This window comes from Bombina bombina, chromosome 1, assembly GCF_027579735.1.
Source record: "Bombina bombina isolate aBomBom1 chromosome 1, aBomBom1.pri, whole genome shotgun sequence".
In the NCBI taxonomy this organism is placed as follows: Eukaryota; Metazoa; Chordata; class Amphibia; order Anura; family Bombinatoridae; genus Bombina; species Bombina bombina.
This window is the reverse complement of record NC_069499.1, coordinates 1,360,569,799-1,360,589,137: the sequence shown is the minus strand read 5'-3', so window position 1 is coordinate 1,360,589,137 and position 19,339 is coordinate 1,360,569,799. Positions and strand designations below refer to the sequence as shown.

Sequence of the window (19,339 nt, the reverse complement as noted above, 5' to 3'; positions counted from 1 at the left end):
GACGTCAACAAGAAACCTGTGCGCTTTGTAAAACTTTTTTGCACACAACTATGTCTATGAATAATCTAAAATAAAGATAAATGTATTAAATTAGCTTCCCAGCTAGGCCTCAGCTCAGCTCTCTGCCTCGTCCCTAGAGCTCTTACACATGAACAGAAAATGTTGATAAATTTGCTTAAGATTTGACTTGTAAATAAAAGCAGTAACTAAAATTAGGGTAGACTGACTGACTGTTGCAAATAATAAATAATTAACTAAACACAGGAAAAACCTGGTAAGCTATCTTTTTTTAATAATTAATAATTTTAACTTTTCTTGATCAAGAGTTCCTGGGCTAAACAATATCCTGTTTATCACTACTATAAATATATATATATTATTTGACAGTACAAAGAATATTTTTGTTATAACACAAATGCATTATTTTTGTTACAAAGCAATAGACCATGTGAGCAGGTCAGCTTAGAGGTGGTTTCTCTGTACTCTTTTTGACTTGTCTATCTGCAGTGTGCTTGCTTTGCTAATCTCATCTTTTTCAGTCCACAAAAATCATTCTTTATATAATGCCAAATCCATATGAACGGTTGGTTGTGTAGATGGTTTCTTTTTTAAGCAGTGCAGTAAAAGAACAGGAATGCTTTGCATATTTCAATATCAAATCTTGCGTTATGTCTAACTGCATATAATGGGGGAGCTCAGACTCTAACATTTTTATTTTTTTAAGTTGCTACAGGCAACTGGACAACAAAGCACAAGTGCGGTTGTTCATTGAGTTTCTTTGGCACAAATCATCATTTAGTAGTTTATGGCAGGTTGAGTGTACTTTCTTTTTTGTGCTTTATAAGTAATAAGTTAATAAGTGGGATACCTAGCTCTCATTGTACAAACAGTCTTGTTTGTTGGGGTATGGAAGAACACTAAAACAAAAGATGCTGCGCGTTTTACAGAAACTGTGCCAATGTTCAATAAAGACTTAAGCAGGAAGGAAGAGTGGGGGCTATGCTAAGTAAAAGTGCGTGTTTATTTCACTGAACTAATCCTGAGAATCAATGTAGTGTAAATAGAGCAGAGAAGAGGGAAGAGCACTGCCAGTGAATGAGAACCAGTACTGGCCAGGGAAAAAGCAATAAGTCAGTCTAATGAAGGACACAGGCATAAAGGTTTTTGGCAGACAGCACTAAACGTACAAGGATATTTTATTTATATCCACAGGCTGATAGGTCCATCTAGTGTCACACAGTGAATGCTGGGCACATAGGCCATGGTCATTATAATCTGTTAACGCTACAAGAAAAACAACAACCATACTTACTGAGCTGGTGACTGGGCTGTGCACAAATCTACTGCTTCAAATGACTAAAACCCATGATCTGAAAAAGCCCATAAAAGGAGCATTCTTCTGCTCTCATCGTGTGCTCCTCTGAATTTACACAAGTTTAACATGCAGTTCTAAAGACTCTCTAATACACATGACCAGAATAGTTCTGCACGGTCAAAATGTCATTATTATTTGCCATTGGTTTCATACATATGTTATGTTAAGCTGACAATTAACCATCAGTGCTGTGTTGCATTCACAACAAATCTTCATTATTATTTTTTTTAAAACACATTTGATTTGAGGGACAATGCAAACAAATAGTAATAATGCAACCCAGAATAAATTAAATATGACAATTAAATTAAAAAAACAACAACAAATAAATATTACAATGTGCAGCTATGCTTAAAAATGAAAGAAACATTTTATTTTTCATTTTTTTAAATACTGGTACAAATGTTTAAACACATGCAAGAAAAATCAAAATGTAGATTTTCATGATTCAGATAGAAATGTGCAACTTTAAGTATCTTCTCAGTTTACTTCTATTGTCAAATTTACTTTGTTCTTTTGTATCCATTGTTGAAAAGCATACCTAGGTAGGCTCAGGAGAAGCAAAGCACTATTTGGGGCTAGCTAGTGATTGGTTGCTAATGCTATGCACATATGCCTCTTGTCAAAGGTTCCTCAAATGTGCTCAGCTAGGTCGCATTAGTGCGCTGTTGTGCTGGAATTGACATTTACAATGTGTTCAGCCCTTTTCAGAAGTTAAATACTTACGGCTAGATTTAGAGTTTTGTCGGTAACGACCCGCGTAGCTAACGCTGGCTTTTTTCCCCCCGCACCTTTTAAATACCGCTGGTATTTAGAGTTCACAGAAGGGCTGCGTTAGGCTCCAAAAAGGGAGCGTATAGCATATTTACCGCCATTGCAACTCTCAATACCAGCGGTGCTTACGGATGCGGCCAGCTTCAAAAACGTGCTTGTGCACGATTCCCCCATAGAAAACAATGGGGCAGTTTGAGCTGAAAAAAAAAACCTAACACCTGCAAAAAAGCAGCGTTCAGCTCCTAACGCAGCCCCATTGTTTCCTATGGGGAAACAGTTTCTAAGTCTGCACCTAACAATCGAACATGTACCCCGAGTCTAAACACCCCTAACCTTACACTTATTAACCCCTAATCTGCCGCCCCCGCTATCGCTGACCCCTGCATATTTTTTTTAACCCCTAATCTGCCGCCCCCGCTATCGCTGACCCCTGCATATTTTTTTTAATCCCTAATCTGCCGCTCCGTACACCGCCGCAACCTACATTATACCTATGTACCCCTAATCTGCTGCCCCTAACACTGCCGACCCCTATATTATATTTATTAACCCCTAATCTGCCCCCACAACGTCGCCGCCAGCTACCTACAATAATTAACCCCTAATCTGCCGACCGGACCTCACCGCTACTATAATAAATGTATTAACCCCTAATCCGCCTCACTAACCCTATAATAAATAGTATTAACACCTAATCTGCCCTCCCTAACATCGCTGACACCTAACTTCAAGTATTAACCCCTAATCTGCCGACCGGACCTCACCGCTACTCTAATAAATGTATTAACCCCTAAAGCTAAGTCTAACCCTAACACCCCCCTAAATTAAATATAATTTAAATCTAACGAAATAAATGAACTCTTATTAAATAAATTATTCCTATTTAAAGCTAAATACTTACCTGTAAAATAAACCCTAATATAGCTACAATATAAATTATAATTATATTGTAGCTATTTTAGCATTTATATTTATTTTACAGGCAACTTTGTATTTATTTTAACTAGGTACAATAGCTATTAAATAGTTAATAACTATTTAATAGCTACCTAGTTAAAATAATTACAAAATTACCTGTAAAATAAATCCTAACCTAAGTTACAATTAAACCTAACACTACACTATCAATAAATTAATTAAATAAAATACCTACAATTAAATCTAACACTACACTATCAATAAATTCATTAAATAAAATACCTACAATTATCTACAATTAAATCTAACATTACACTATCAATAAATTAATTAAATAAAATACCTACAAATAAATAAACTAACTAAAGTACAAAAAATAAAAAAAGCTAAGTTACAAAAAATAAAAAAATTAATTACAAACATAATAAAAATATTACAACAATTTTAAGCTAATTACACCTACTCTAAGCCCCCTAATAAAATAACAAAGCCCCCCAAAATAAAAAAATGCCCTACCCTATTCTAAAATTATAATAGAAAAGCTCTTTTACCTTACCAGCCCTTAAAAGGGCCTTTTGCGGGGCATGCCCCAAAGAATTCAGCTCTTTTGCCTGTAAAAATAAACACAATAACCCCCCCAACATTACAACCCACCACCAACATACCCCTAATCTAACCCAAACCCCCCTTAAATAAACCTAACACTAAGCCCCTGAAGATCTTCCTACCTTATCTTCACCACACCGGGTATCACCGATCCGTCCAGTCTCCGAAATCTTCATCCAAGCCCAAGCGGGGGCTGGAGATCCATCATCCGGCTGAAGTCTTCTATCAAGCGGCAAGAAGAAGTCCAGAAGAGGCTCCAAAGTCTTCATCCTATCCGGGCAGAAGAGGAGATCTGGACCGGCAACCATCTTCATCCAAGCGGCATCTTCTATCTTCATCCGATGACGAGCGGCTCCATCTTGAAGACCTCCGGCGCGGATCCATCCTCTTCTTCCGACGTCCTAAGTCCGAATGAAGGTTCCTTTAAATGACGTCATCCAAGATGGCGTCCCTCGAATTCCGATTGGCTGATAGGATTCTATCAGCCAATCGGAATTAAGGTAGGAAAAATCTGATTGGCTGATGGAATCAGCCAATCAGATTCAAGTTCAATCCGATTGGCTGATCCAATCAGCCAATCAGATTGAGCTTGCATTCTATTGGCTGATCGGAACAGCAAATAGAATGCGAGCTCAATCTGATTGGCTGATTCAATCAGCCATTCAGATTTTCCCTACCTTAATTCCGATTGGCTGATAGAATCCTATTAGCCAATCGGAATTCGAGGGACGCCATCTTGGATGACGTCATTTAAAGGAACCTTCATTCGGACTTAGGACGTCGGAAGAAGAGGATGGATCCGAGCCGGAGGTCTTCAAGATGGAGCCGCTCGTCATCGGATGAAGATAGAAGATGCCGCTTGGATGAAGATGGTTGCCGGTCCAGATCTCCTCTTCTGCCCGGATAGGATGAAGACTTTGGAGCCTCTTCTGGACTTCTTCTTGCCGCTTGATAGAAGACTTCAGCCGGATGATGGATCTCCAGCCCCCGCTTGGGCTTGGATGAAGATTTCGGAGACTGGACGGATCGGTGATACCCGGTGTGGTGAAGATAAGGTAGGAAGATCTTCAGGGGCTTAGTGTTAGGTTTATTTAAGGGGGGTTTGGGTTAGATTAGGGGTATGTGGGTGGTGGGTTGTAATGTTGGGGGGGTTATTGTGTTTATTTTTACAGGCAAAAGAGCTGAATTCTTTGGGGCATGCCCCGCAAAAGGCCCTTTTAAGGGCTGGTAAGGTAAAAGAGCTTTTCTATTTGTATTTTAGAATAGGGTAGGGCATTTTTTTATTTTGGGGGGCTTTGTTATTTTATTAGGGGGCTTAGAGTAGGTGTAATTAGCTTAAAATTGTTGTAATATTTTTATTATGTTTGTAATTATTTTTTTTATTTTTTGTAACTTAGCTTTTTTTATTTTTTGTACTTTAGTTAGTTTAGTTAATTGTATTTATTTGTAGGTATTTCATGTAATTAATTTATTGATAGTGTAGTGTTAGATTTAATTGTAGGTATTTTATTTAATTAATTTATTGATAGTGTAGTGTTAGGTTTAATTGTTAGGATTTATTTTACAGGTAATTTTGTAATTATTTTAACTAGGTAGCTATTAAATAGTTCTTAACTATTTAATAGCTATTGTACCTGGTTAAAATAAATACAAAGTTGCCTGTAAAATAAATATTAATCCTAAAATAGCTACAATATAATTATAATTTATATTGTAGCAATATTAGGGTTTATTTTACAGGTAAGTATTTAGCTTTAAATAGGAATAATTTATTTAATAAGAGTTCATTTATTTCGTTAGATTTAAATTATATTTAACTTAGGGGGTGTTAGTGTTAGGGTTAGACTTAGCTTTAGGGGTTAATACATTTATTATAGTAGCGGTGAGGTCCGGTCGGCAGATTAGGGGTTAATACTTGAATTTAGGTGTCAGCGATGTTAGGGAGGGCAGATTAGGGGTTAATACTATTTATTATAGGGTTATTGAGGCGGGAGTGAGGCGGATTAGGGGTTAAAAACTTTATTATAGTAGCGGTGAGGTCCGGTCGGCAGATTAGGGGTTAATAATTGTAGGTAAGGTAGCAGCGACGTTGGTGGCGGTAGATTAGGGGTTAATAAATATAATATAGGGGTCGGCGGTGTTAGGGGCAGCAGATTAGGGGTACATAGGGATAACGTAGGTTGCGGCGGTGTGCGGTCGGCAGATTAGGGTTAAAAAAAATTATTAGAGTGGCGGCGATGTGGGGGGACCTCTGTTTAGGGGTGCATAGGTAGTTTATGGGTGTTAGTGTACTTTAAAGCACAGTAGTTAAGAGCTTTATGAACCGGCGTTAGCCCATAAAGCTCTTAACTCCTGACTTTTTTCTGCGGCTGGAGTTTTGTCGTTAGATTTCTAACGCTCACTTCAGCCAAGACTCTAAATACCGGCGTTAGAAAGATCCCATTGAAAAGATAGGATACGCAAATGGCGTAGGGGGATCTGCGGTATGGAAAAGTCGCGGCTGCAAAGTGAGCGTTAGACCCTTACCTACAAGACTCTAAATACCAGCGGTAGCCCAAAACCAGCGTTAGGAGCTTCTAACGCTGGTTTTGACGGCTAACGCCAAACTCTAAATCTAGCCGATAGTTAGCAATAGTATATTGATAAAATGTTCTAACACATTTTTTTCTTTTTGCACTTTTAGGTCTCTTTGATTTAATATGAACAATATATGTAAATACAAGTGAAAAAGATAAACAGGGCAAAGTAGACAGTAAATGCCAGTCACGGTATAATTATATTGTATATTTATGCATAAATAAAGTTTGATGTTTTACTTTATTTTCCATCTAAGGCTTTATGGACTGTTTTTTCATATATGTAAATACACTAGTGTGTAATAGCAACAAGCATATAGACATCATTTATAATATAACTAAATCACATCAACCATTTTGCTTTTTTGACACTGAGTGCTTTATAATCAACCTTTGACCACTAGTATCCAGAGCTGAATATATTCAAGATCTCATAGCAACAAATCCCACCTACAGCAGATAAAAACACAGCACAATGATAATATACAACTAATGCCAGAGCCAAGTGTACAACAAATATTAAATACATTTTATACCGTTAAACAGCATTGAGAGGAAAAAAGTGAAATGTATATAGAAACAATTAATATTTACAATGTAACTAAATTCTACAAATTCAGAATGACACCCTGCTATGGAAAACACTACATTCATTTATGATAAATACAACAATTCAGTCTCAGTGAAATATGACAATTTCATAATTGTTCATACTTATCAGACAGCCTGGAAACCCCTCTCTTCAATAAACTGGCTTTGGGTGATTTTATTCTGGGATAGGGGGCTCTATTTAATTAATTTCCATGCTGCATAGTTGTACTATTTTAAATAAGTTGTTTGATACCCATATATTTCGTATGGGGTGTTGGAGAGATTTAAGATGTGAAACAAACCCTCCTAGTATCTAGTATTGCAGGCGATCTCTTATGTGAACACCATCTGCAGAAAGGCATGAAATGTCTCATTTTGAAAGTAAAGATTCATAACCTTGTTAATGGATTTCCCAGTGAATAGTTCTATAAAATAAACTATATTTCATCCACGTCAAAATGAAATACTTTTCTGGCACATGATAAAGAGACATAAAAGGGTCTTGCTAAAGAGTTTACTGGTAACTCTCTTATAAATATGACCACATCACCTTTATATTGGCCGCAGGCTCCCAAAGCATCAGGGGCAATTTGGTCAGATTTTAAGACATGTATGTTTGGTGAGCAGTAGAAAGCCCATACTAGTGGACATAAGAGCATTGGCTCGAAAACTAGCTGGGAGCGTGCCAGTCTGTAGCGATGGTATTCATGGGAACTAACTTTCTGAGGGTGGTGGAAACCGCAGTAGGCAGTCTCTTTTTTTTTTTTAGCATTTTTAAACACTGTGAATGGGACAGTGCAGAACTAACAGCAACCAAAATGTAGACACAATAATGAATGGACAAATGAGGTAAGAATGAGGTTTATAACCACAATAGCAATTCTGCCTCACAAATTACAATATTTTGAAGAGACGTTTGTTTTTTAGTGGTTTGTAGAACGTTTTAAGCGCTCTTTATACTGTACTAGATATTACAACATGCACCTTGTATATAGCTCATACACAGGCAACGTAAAGCTGTAAACATTTATGCAATGCTGCTGCATTGCATGTTTATACTTTGACTGAGTGTATACAAACTCTTGCTATGGCAGGGATTCACTTGTCCTTGAAGCACGGGAGCAAACATAGTTCTGGCTTGTAACCTTTTGGATCCTATATAAATCCCTTTATGTAATTAATCCAGGTTTTCTACAAGAAAGTAAAATAAAAGAACTAAAAAATGTATTACTGGTCCATTAGAACTCTCGGTGGATCCATTTCTTTCTATTAGTTGTGGTTATTTTACAAAAACAAAATCACTAAATAATTCATCTTATCAGTGACCATACCATAATCCACTGTTTATTTGTTAGCAAAAAGTTAGCTGAATAGCTCAAGAAAGCTATGGTATATTAATAAAGATATACTGGACTTAAAGGGACACTAAACCCAAAATTTTTCTTTCATTATTCAGGTAGAGAATACAATTTTAAAGAACATTCCAATTTGCTTCTATTATCTAATTTGCTTCATTCTTTAGATATCCTTTGCTGAAGAAATAGCAATGCACATGGGTGAGCCAATCACACAAGGCATCTGTGTGCAGCTACCAATCAGCAGCTACTAAGCCTATCTAGATATGCTTTTCAGCAAAGTATATCAAGAGAATGAAGCAAAATAGATAATAATAGTAAATTAGAAAGTTGTTTAAAATGACATGCTCTTTCTAAACCATGAAAGAAAACTATTGGGTTTCATGTCCCTTTAAAATTGAATCAATAAATAAAAAAACCTGAAATATTACCATGTCCCTTGATGGCCCATAAATTAAAAAAAAAAAATCTACTTTATAATCGAACTGTCAATGCAAAAAACTAAAAGGGACAATGGATAATTGAGCTGTGATCTTTTGCATTTACAAGGTCAGAGTATTATTATTATATGTATATAATAAAAGTTTTTTCAAGGGTTTATTAACCCATGCTTCTTTACGTGAACCTTACATACAGAAGTGCATAATCAACAAATTTATCATAAAAAGACAATCTTTATTTGAATTTCAGACGAGCAGATTTTTAAAAAAAATTTTTTTTTAATTTGAATCGTGTAAGTTTAACCCCTTAATGACCGGACCATTTTTCAATTTTCTTACCCTTAATGACAATGGCTATTTTTAAATTTCTGCAGTGTTTGTGTTTAGCTGTAATTTTCCTCTTACTCATTTACTGTACCCACACATATTATATACCGTTTTTCTCGCCATTAAATGGACTTTCTAAATATACCATTATTTCCATCATATCTTATAATTTACTATAAAAAAAAAATACAAAATATGAGGAAAAAATGGAAAAAAAACACACTTTTTCTAACTTTGACCCCCAAAATCTGTTACACATCTACAACCACCAAAAAACACCCATGCTAAATAGTTTCTAAATTTTGTCCTGAGTTTAGAAATACCCAATGTTTACATGTGCTTTTTTTTTTTTTGCAAGTTATAGGGCCATAAATACAAGTAGCACTTTGCTATTTCCAAACCACTTTTTTTTAAATTAGCGCTAGTTACATTGGGACACTGATATCTTTCAGGAATCTCTGAATATCCATTGATATGTATATATTTTTATTTAGAAGACATCCCAAAGTATTGATCTAGGCCCATTTTGGTATATTTCATGCCACCATTTCACCGCCAAATGTGATCAAATAAAAAAAATTGTTGACTTTTTCACAAATTTTTTCACAAACTTTAAGTTTCTCGCTGAATTTATTTACAAACATCTTGTGCAATTATGGCATAAATGGTTGTAAATGCTTCTCTGGGATCCCCTTTGTTCAGAAATAGCAGACATATATGGCTTTGGTGTTGCTTTTTGGTAATTAGAAGGCCGCTAAATGCCGCTGCACACCACACGTGTATTATGTCCAGCAGTGAAGGGGTTAACTAGGGAGCTTTTAGGTTTAATTTTAGCTTTAGTGTAGTTTAATAGACAACTCAAATTATTGATCTAGGCCCATTTTGGTATATTTCATGCCACCATTTCACCGCCAAATACAATCAAATAAAAAAAAAAAACTGTTACATTTTTCACAATTTTAGGTTTCTCACTGAAATTATTTACAAACAGCTTGTGTAATTATGGCACAAATGATTGTAAATGCTTCTCTGGGATCCCCTTTGTTCAGAAATAGCAGACATATATGGCTTTGGCGTTGCTTTTTGGTAATAATAAGGCCGTTAAATGCTGCTGCGCACCACACTTGTAATATGCCCAGCAGTTAAGGGGTTAATTAGGTAGCTTGTAGGGTTAATTTTTAGCTTTAGTGTAGAGATCAGACTCCCACCGGACACATCCCACCCCCTGATCCCCCCCTGACCTCCCTCAAACAGCTCTCTTCCCTCCCCCACCTCACAAAGTCTGCCAGTACTGAAATAAAAATCATTTATTATTTTTTTTTATTTTATTTTTTCATACTGTCTGCAGTCTGCATCCCCCCTTACCCCACAACCTCCCTGATCCCCCCATACATCTTTCTAACCCTCCCCCTCTACCTATTTGCCGTCATCTTGGGTACTGGCAGCTGTCTGCCAGTACCCAATTTGCCCCCAAAAATAGTTTTTTTTTTACTTTTTAGATGAAAAATATGTTTTCTGTAGTGTAGCTGGGCCCCCCTTAATAATCTACATCCCTCCCCCTCCCAGATCCCTTACTACTCAAAGAAGATCCCCAGGACCCCAGGCATCTGCATTAGTTATATTTTTTTTTTTTCTGTTTCTTCCGGTCATATTTTGCATGCGTGCGCAACCGCAGAAATTGCAGTAACTGCTCGAGGGTAATACAGATCGGGAGCATATACTTAACGGTCCTCCCAGAAGCTGCTCCCACCCACCAACGAATGTGTGATGGCTATAGTCCGATGCAGAGAGGGCCACAGAGTGGCCCTTTCTGCATCGGTGGGTAAAATAAGGGATTGCAGTGATGCCTCAATATTGAGGCATCACTACAATCCCTTGTAAGCAGCTGGAAGCGATCATGATCGCTTCCAGCGCTTCTAACAACAGAGGACGTGCCAGGTACGTCAATTGTCATTAAGGGAATGTTTTTCCATGACGTACCTGGTACGTCCTCTGTCATTAAGGGGTTAAAGGGACATTAAACACTAAACAAATGCTAGAGAGAATGATGCATTCAAAGAAAAGATTGGTCTGAGAACATGTAGATGTAGTTTATAAAGTTTCATTAACTGTTTAAATCTTGACAAAATAAGTGTAAAGTTTTAGTGATTATAAAACAATGGGAGCTGCCATGTTGTAACTTAGGTTACCTTCTCTGCTTTGGCCAATTAGGGACAGTTATAAATAAGTCACTAGATTGTGCAGCCAATGGATGTGTGGAATAGAACAGTGTTGTGCACTTCCATTCCTAACAGTAACTGAAAAGCTCATAATTTCAGAATGGAATTACAGGAAAAGTGGACAAAATAAATAATGAATGTATATTGGAGACATTATATATATATATATATATATATATATATATATATATATATATATATATATATATATATATATATATATATATATATATACACACACATATACATACATACACACACAATTTATCATTTTATATTACCCTCTCAAAGTGTTTAATGTTTCTTTAAATTTTGACTTTCATGATCGTCCCTTTAATAGAAAAAAGTAAATTAAAATCTCCCACCTAAAAAGTTTACAGAAGAGAGTGACACTTGTGTTATGCTGTCCAGGATTTAGAGATTATCCTAATAGGATGAGTTTCCCAGAGAAACTGGAATTTATTATTATGCTGGAAGGCATTATTTTTTAATTCAACACCTCCTCAAGCCATAGTTATTTAAAATGTTAAAGTGCTATGGAGAAGGTTATGAGATGACTGTACAGGGAAGGATTTGGCAGAGCTCTACAGCTGATAAGGAATAATGGGTGAGGTACAGGAGTCTGGCAGAGGAATTTAAAATGGATAAGAAGGAGCAAGAATCTGGAAAGTGGAAGGTTTAACAATACAACTTTAAACTGCATTTTTATCACAACATAGAAAGGATATAATAATCTAAATGGACATAAAATGAGCAATGGAACACACACACTCAATGACACACACATATACAGACACACACAGGTTAAAGCCAGCTGCATGTATGGTGATTGATAGCTATGCACACATCCTGTCCTGCATTACCAGGCAAGAGATGACTTTAACTATGTGTTTAACCCCTTTCATGTAAAAGGTGAACATCAACCATCTCAACAAACTTCTTTGCACTTCAGGATTATGCTATGCTTATTAAAGGGACATGAAACTCAACATTTTTGTTTCATGATTCAGCTAGAGCTTACAATTTTAAACATCTTTTCAATGTACATCTATTATATAATTTGTTTAGTTCTCTTGGTTTCCTTTGTCGAAAACCATACCTTGGTAGGGTCAGGAGCTGGGAGCTAACTGCAAATCGGTGGCTGCACAAAAATCCCTCTCGTCATTAGCTTACCAATGTGTTCAGCTAACTCCAAGTAGTGCATTGCTGCTCTTTCAACAAAGGATACCAAGACAATGAAAATACTATGATAAAATAAATAAAATTGGAAAGTTGTTTAAAGGGAAATTAAACCCAAAAATTCTGTGTTTGTTGAAAAGATACCTTAGTAGGTGTCTGGAGCATTAAATGGCAGGAAATAGTGCTGCCATCTAGTGCGCTTGCAAATGCATAACATTCTTGCAAAACCACTCCCGTATAGTTCTACAGACGCGTGCACGCTCTGAGTTTACTTCCCTGCTTTCCAACAAAAAATACCAAGAGAATAAAAAAAGATATGATAGTACCAGTAAATTAGAAAGTATAAAAAGTATGCATGCTCTATCAGAATCATGACAGAAAAACTTTGGGTTTCATGTTCCTTTAACTCCCATATAAAATCAGTCATCCTAAACCCCCACTTTTTATGATGCCCTCTTCTACCCACTCCCACCTGCAATTATAAAAAACTAAATCAATTCTATGAGGTACAGCACAGTAACAATGCCCACGCCTCACAAGTAACCCGGCTCATTTGCACCTGTTACAGAGGATGAACTATCCACCAATCTATCAGTCCCCATTATCCCATTCCCTCACAATTGTTCTTCTTGTATCTATATTTACAAGTATCCTAGTACATATATGTAACCCCCCTAAAACTTGCACATTTCCATCATCACATATATATTCAGTCACACCTATGCTTAAAGGGGCATTAAACACTAAATACAATTTAGAAGCATATTAGTTAGTGTATAGCATTCACTACATTTCAGTGCTGATGTATTTCCTGGCAGTGAAACCTGGGATCCAAAATGGCAGCACCCATAATTAGGAGGTGCATGAAATGTATTTAGCGATTTATGTCCCTTTTAGCAAACTACACTTGATCCAGTCTACCTCCAACTACTTCCTCTAGCCCTTAAAGGGACAGTGTACTATAACATTTTCTTCCCTTTCATGATCCCTTTTACCAGCTGGAGAGTATTAAAAGGCTATTAACACCTCTTGCTTTTGTGTGAAATTGTGTTTGTTCCATGCTCCCTAGAGATTGAGTTGCCATATTGCCGCTTTAAGGGAGGACAGACACTTAGGAAAAATACATATGTTAGGGGCTGTTTAAAGAAATGTTTGAATAAAGTTTCATTATAAAAACCCTGATATATGTATTTTTCATATGTGTCCCCCCATAAAGCGGCAATATGGCCAGCCTACCTAGAGGCCACAAAGCAAATTTCATAACCTGAGAATGCTGCAATCAAATATCTTGTTAGGCAATAGGCAACATTATGAAAAAAGTTACAGAATTTGCTTTTTGGCCTCTCTAGGGAGCTTTGGTAATAGCCGTTTTTCCTGTTGAAACCTCTACCTATACTAAAATTTTCAAAAAAATTGAGTAATGGCTATGTAACAAAAGGGGTCTGAAGGAATCAACATTTTAATGTAAAATTGGTTTCCCCTTAATATGTTTCTAATTACATGTTATACCAACAGTAGTGTATAAAACATATGAGAAATTTACCCTTTAGGTTTATTTTTGTTTATGAAATAACTGATTCTGTTCTTTGGCATCCCAACCCATAAAAATGGGATGAGTTTATAGGAAAAGCAGATCTCCCTATTTTATCACTTTCTATACACACACAGGCTTCATCTCTCTCTCTCTGTATACCAACTTTATTACTTATTTCTCCTACCTTCCACTGGGAGTGGAGCTTGCCATGTTTATAAACAGGGGTTGGCAACATAATGTCAACACCATTATTATAGGGATCAAAATCATTTGTATAGGCTACAGTGATGAAAAAAAGCAGCAATTCTCTTATTTTATTTTCTTTGCTAACATTCTCCAGGTTGTATGCCAGTATAATACAAGTTGTGTTCAGGTGACTTGTCAGACTTCTAAAGAGGACAAACCATGGAAGCCCATTTAGCAGGCGTGTCTTTAACCATAATAGCCAAATTGTTTGGTGTCTTAAAAGCAACAGTCTCCATGGTTATGACTATGTACACAAAGCATGCCAAAACTTCATTGGCAAAGAAGAATAGTGGAGAGAACCAAAACAGAATGATAGGAACAGTCAAACACTAACGAGGAATGAGTCCAAACAACACAGAACTTCTGCAGCAAAAATGACAGCAGAACTAAATATTCACCTACAAAACCTGTTTCAACAAAAAAAAAAGTCTTCAGAGAACTTCACAAAGCAAACATCCATGAAAGTGCTGTAAATTGTAAAACCTTTAATTACAGACACCAATGTTAAAAAACATAATTTATGCTTACCTGATAAATGTATTTCTCTTGTGATGTATCGAGTCCACCGATTCATCCTTACTTGTGGGATATTCTCCTTCCCTACAGGAAGTGGCAAAGAGAGCACCCACAGCAGAGCTGTCAATATAGCTCCCCCCTTAGCTCCACCCCCCAGTCATTCGACCGAAGGCTAGGAAGAAAAAGGAGAAACCATAAGGTGCAGTGGTGACTGAAAGTTTAAAAATAAAAATATATATATGCCTATCTTAAATAAACAGGGCGGGCCGTGGACTCGATACATCACAAGTATTCTCAAATTCCTTTCAGGAATGGGAAAAAATGCCAATGAACCAGCTTCTAGCAACCAGAAGCAAATAAATAATGAGACTTAAATATTGTGGAGACAATAATGACGCCCATATTTTTTAGCGCCAAAAAAGACGCCCACATTAATTGGTGCCTAAATGCTTTTGGCGCAAAAAATGACGCCACATCCGGTAACGCCGACACTTTTGGCGCAAAAATGTCAAAAAAATGACGCAACTTCCGGCGACAAGTACGACGCCGGAAATGACACAGAAAATTTTTGTGCCAAAAAAGTCAGCGCCAAGAATGACGCAATAAAATGAAGCATTTTCAGCCCCCGCGAGCCTAACAGCCCACAGGGAAAAAAGTCAAATTTTAAGGTAAGAAAAATTGGTTTATTCATATGCATTTATCCCAAATATGAAACTGACTGTCTGAAATAAGGAACGTTGAACATCCTGAATCAAGGCAAATAAATGTTTAAACACATATATTTAGAACTTTATATAAAAGTGCCCAACCATAGCTTAGAGTGTCACAGAAAATAAGACTTACTTACCCCAGGACACTCATCTACATGTAGTAGAAAGCCAAACCAGTACTGAAACGAGAATCAGTAGAGGTAATGGTATATATAAGAGTATATCGTCGATCTGAAAAGGGAGGTAAGAGATGAATCTCTACGACCGATAACAGAGAACCTATGAAATAGACCCCGTAGAAGGAGATCATTGAATTCAAATAGGCAATACTCTCTTCACATCCCTCTGACATTCACTGCACACTGAGAGGAAAACCGGGCTCCAGCCTGCTGCGAAGTGCATATCAACGTAGAATCTAGCACAAACTTACTTCACCACCTCCATAGGAGGCAAAGTTTGTAAAACTGAATTGTGGGTGTGGTGAGGGGTGTATTTATAGGCATTTTGAGGTTTGGGAAACTTTGCCCCTCCTGGTAGGAATGTATATCCCATACGTCACTAGCTCAAGGACTCTTGCTAATTACATGAAAGAAAGAAATTTATCAGGTAAGAATAAATTAGGTTTTCTCTTGTAAGATGTATCAAGTCCACGGATTCATCCTTACTTGTGGGATACCAATACCAAAGCTTTAACGTCACCTCTCAGCCAAATTGCGTTCTGCCGTGGGCTGCCTTTAGCAGCTCAGCGCAGAAAACGCTGCTAACAAATAAAGGGGCTTTCAGAATGAAGTATTTTATACTTCATGAATGAAAGTCCCCTTTATTTGTTACGATTGTAAATCCTAGCGTTTCCCAAACGCTAGGGTTTACCATCACTTTAAGGGCCTTGAGTCTGTCCATAATCTCCTCTAATGGAGTCTCCATCTGAAGAGCCTCTTCTAGAGCCTCAAACCAGAAAGCAGCTGCAGTAGTTACAGGAACAATGCACGCAATAGGTTGGAGAGAAAAACCCTGATGAACAAAAATTTTCTTCAGGAGACCCTCTAATTTTTTATCCATAGTATCTTTGAAAGCACAACTGTCTTTGATAGGTATAGTTGTACACTTAGACAGAGTAGAAGTAGCTCCCTCCACCTTAGGAATTGTCTGCCACGAGTCCCGCATGGTGTCAGATATGGGAAACATTTTCTTAAAAACAGGAGGGGGAGAGAACGGAATACCTGGTCTATCCCACTCCTTAGTAATAATATTCACAATCCTCTTAGGGACTGGAAAAACATCAGTGTAAACAGGAACCTCTAAGTATTTATCCATTTTACACAATTTCTCTGGAACCACTAGGGTCACAATCATCTAGAGTCGCTAATACCTCCCTGAGCAATAAGCAGAGGTGTTCAAGCTTAAATTTAAAGGCAGTCATATCAGAATCTGTCTGAGGAAGCGTCTTTCCTGAATCAGAAATTTCTCCCTCAGATAACAAATCCCTCACCCCTACTTCAGAGCATTGTGAGGGCATATCAGATACGGCTACTAAAGCGTCAGACGGCTCAGCATTTTTTCTAAACCCAGTGCTGTCCCGCTTTCCTTGTAAACCAGGCAGTTTAGATAAAACCTCTGTGATGGTTGTATTCATAACTGTGGCCATGTCTTGTAAAGTAAAAGAATTTGACGCACTAGGAGGTACTTGGCGTCACTTGTGAGGGCGTTACTGGTTGTGACACTTGGGGAGAGCTAGATGGCGAACCCTCATTTACTTCTGACTGAGAATCATCTATTGCAATATTTTTAAGTGCTAATATATGTTCTTTATAGTTTATAGACATATCAGTACAATTGGGACACATTCTAAGAGGGGATTCCACAATGGCTTCCAAACATATTAAACAAGGATTTTCCTTGGTGTCAGACATGTTAAACAGGCTAGTAATGTAACAAGCAAGCTTGGAAAACACTGTAATCAAAGTAAAAAAAAACACTTAGAAATAAAACGGTACTGTGCCTTTAAGAGAAAAAAAGCTGCACCAGTTCTGCAAAACAGTGTAAAAAAGCAGTAAACTTAACGAAATTTTTACAGTAGCATTATAAAGACTTAGTACTTTGCACAGCTATGCAAATAAACAATTAACCCCTTAATGGCAAAAACGGATTGAAAAAACGTTAAACCCAGTAAAAAAGACTTTCAGCACCTTGCCACAGCTCTGCTGTGGCTCCTACCTGCCCTTCAGAACAATTTGTGGGGAAAAAAAAACTTCTTTAACAGTCCTCAAACACAGCAGGAAACTCAGGAGAAGCAGTGATATGTCTCAGAGGAAAGGAAAATGCGCAACTGAGGCGCGAAAATAGTCCCCTACCGCCTCACTCGATGTTTTGAGGCCTATCAGAGAAACACTAGAGTGTCTCTTAATTAACCATGTGAGTTACAAAACTCAAAACCAAGCCACAATAACCCCTTTAGTCCCTTCAAAAAACGTTATAAATGCATCAATAAACAAAACGTTTTTTCCTAAGTGTCACCAGCCCTTTAGTCCCTTCAGAAAACGTTATAATTGCATCAATAAACAAAATGTTTTTTCTTAACAGTGTCACCAGTAACTAATGAGCCCTTCAAGCAAGCTGAAATTCCTATTAAAAATGTCTGAATACAGCTTACCCTTCCCTCATGGGGATATTGCCAGCCTTTTCTAGAATTAACACAGTCTGTCTAGAAAAATATAGACTGAACATACCTCATATGCAGCCTGCAAACTGTTCTCCCAACTGAAGTTTTCCAGTACTCTTCAGGCCTTGTGAGAACAGCAGTGGATCTTAGTTACAAAGTGCTAAGATCATCATCCTCCTTGCAGAAATCTTCATCCCTTTTCTGCCAGAGAGTAAATAGTACACACCAGTACCATTTAAAATAACAAACTTTTGCTTGAGAAATAAAAAACTAACATTATAGTCACCACATAGCTCTTTGCCCTTCCTAGCAGTTAAGCAGGCAGAGAGAATGACTAGGGGGTGGAGCTAAGGGGGGAGCTATATAGACAGCTCTGCTGTGGGTGCTCTCTCTGCCACTTCCTGTAGGGAAGGAGAATATCCCACAAGTAAGGATGAATCCGTGGACTCGATACATCTTATAAGAGAAAAGTTGGTTTCATGGTCATAAAACCTGGACAGCTGAAAACTGGAAATTATTGATATGGTCTGATGAGTGATTATTTACAATGTTCCCAACAGCAGGTTGAGTTTAGGGGTGGAGAACCCCATGAAAGCGTACAACTCGGACTGTCTAGTTCCAACTGTCATGATGGATCTGTGATGATTTGGGCGGCCATATCATGACATTTGGCTGGCCCCATCATTACCCTAAATGTTGGAATTACTGCCAGCAAGTATACAAAAATGACATGCTTTATTAAATTAAAGCACATTTTTATATGCACTGTAATATATGGGCAAACGTATCAAGACATGGGAGTATTAAATAATAAACTCTTCCTAAAATATTAAATAATTTAAGGGACATACTTTAAAACAGAGTTGAGAATCTTCTACGTTTAGAAACTACTTTAAAAAGGAACATGAAACCCAAACTATTTCTTTCAAGATTAAGAGAGCATGAAACTGTAAACCACTTTCCAAATTGTATAATTTGTTGAAAAGCACACCTAGGTAGGCTCAATAACAGCAATGTACTACTGGAAGCTAGCTGCCGATTGGTCTGCACATATTTGCCTCTTGTGATTGGCTCTGATGTATTCAGATAGCTCCAAATGCACTGCTGCTCCTTCAACAAAGGATACCAATAGAATGAAGCAGTGGTATATTTAGGTTTTGTACTGCCCTAGGCACCGTAAATTCTGCAAATTTGATAATAGAAATAAATTGAAAAGTTCTTTGAAATGGTCTGTTCTATCTGCATCATGAAAAAATAATAAAATTGGGTTTTAGGACTCTTTAATCCTACCAAATTTTCAAAATGTATAATTTT

General features: G+C 37.2%; 1 protein-coding gene across 5 annotated transcripts in view; it reads right to left on the bottom strand.

The window, feature by feature from the left end:
- Window positions 1-19,339, bottom strand: part of LOC128650016 (phosphomevalonate kinase) — a 227,400-nt gene that overhangs the window by 199,168 nt on the left and 8,893 nt on the right. The gene's annotated exons all lie outside the window — the stretch shown is intronic.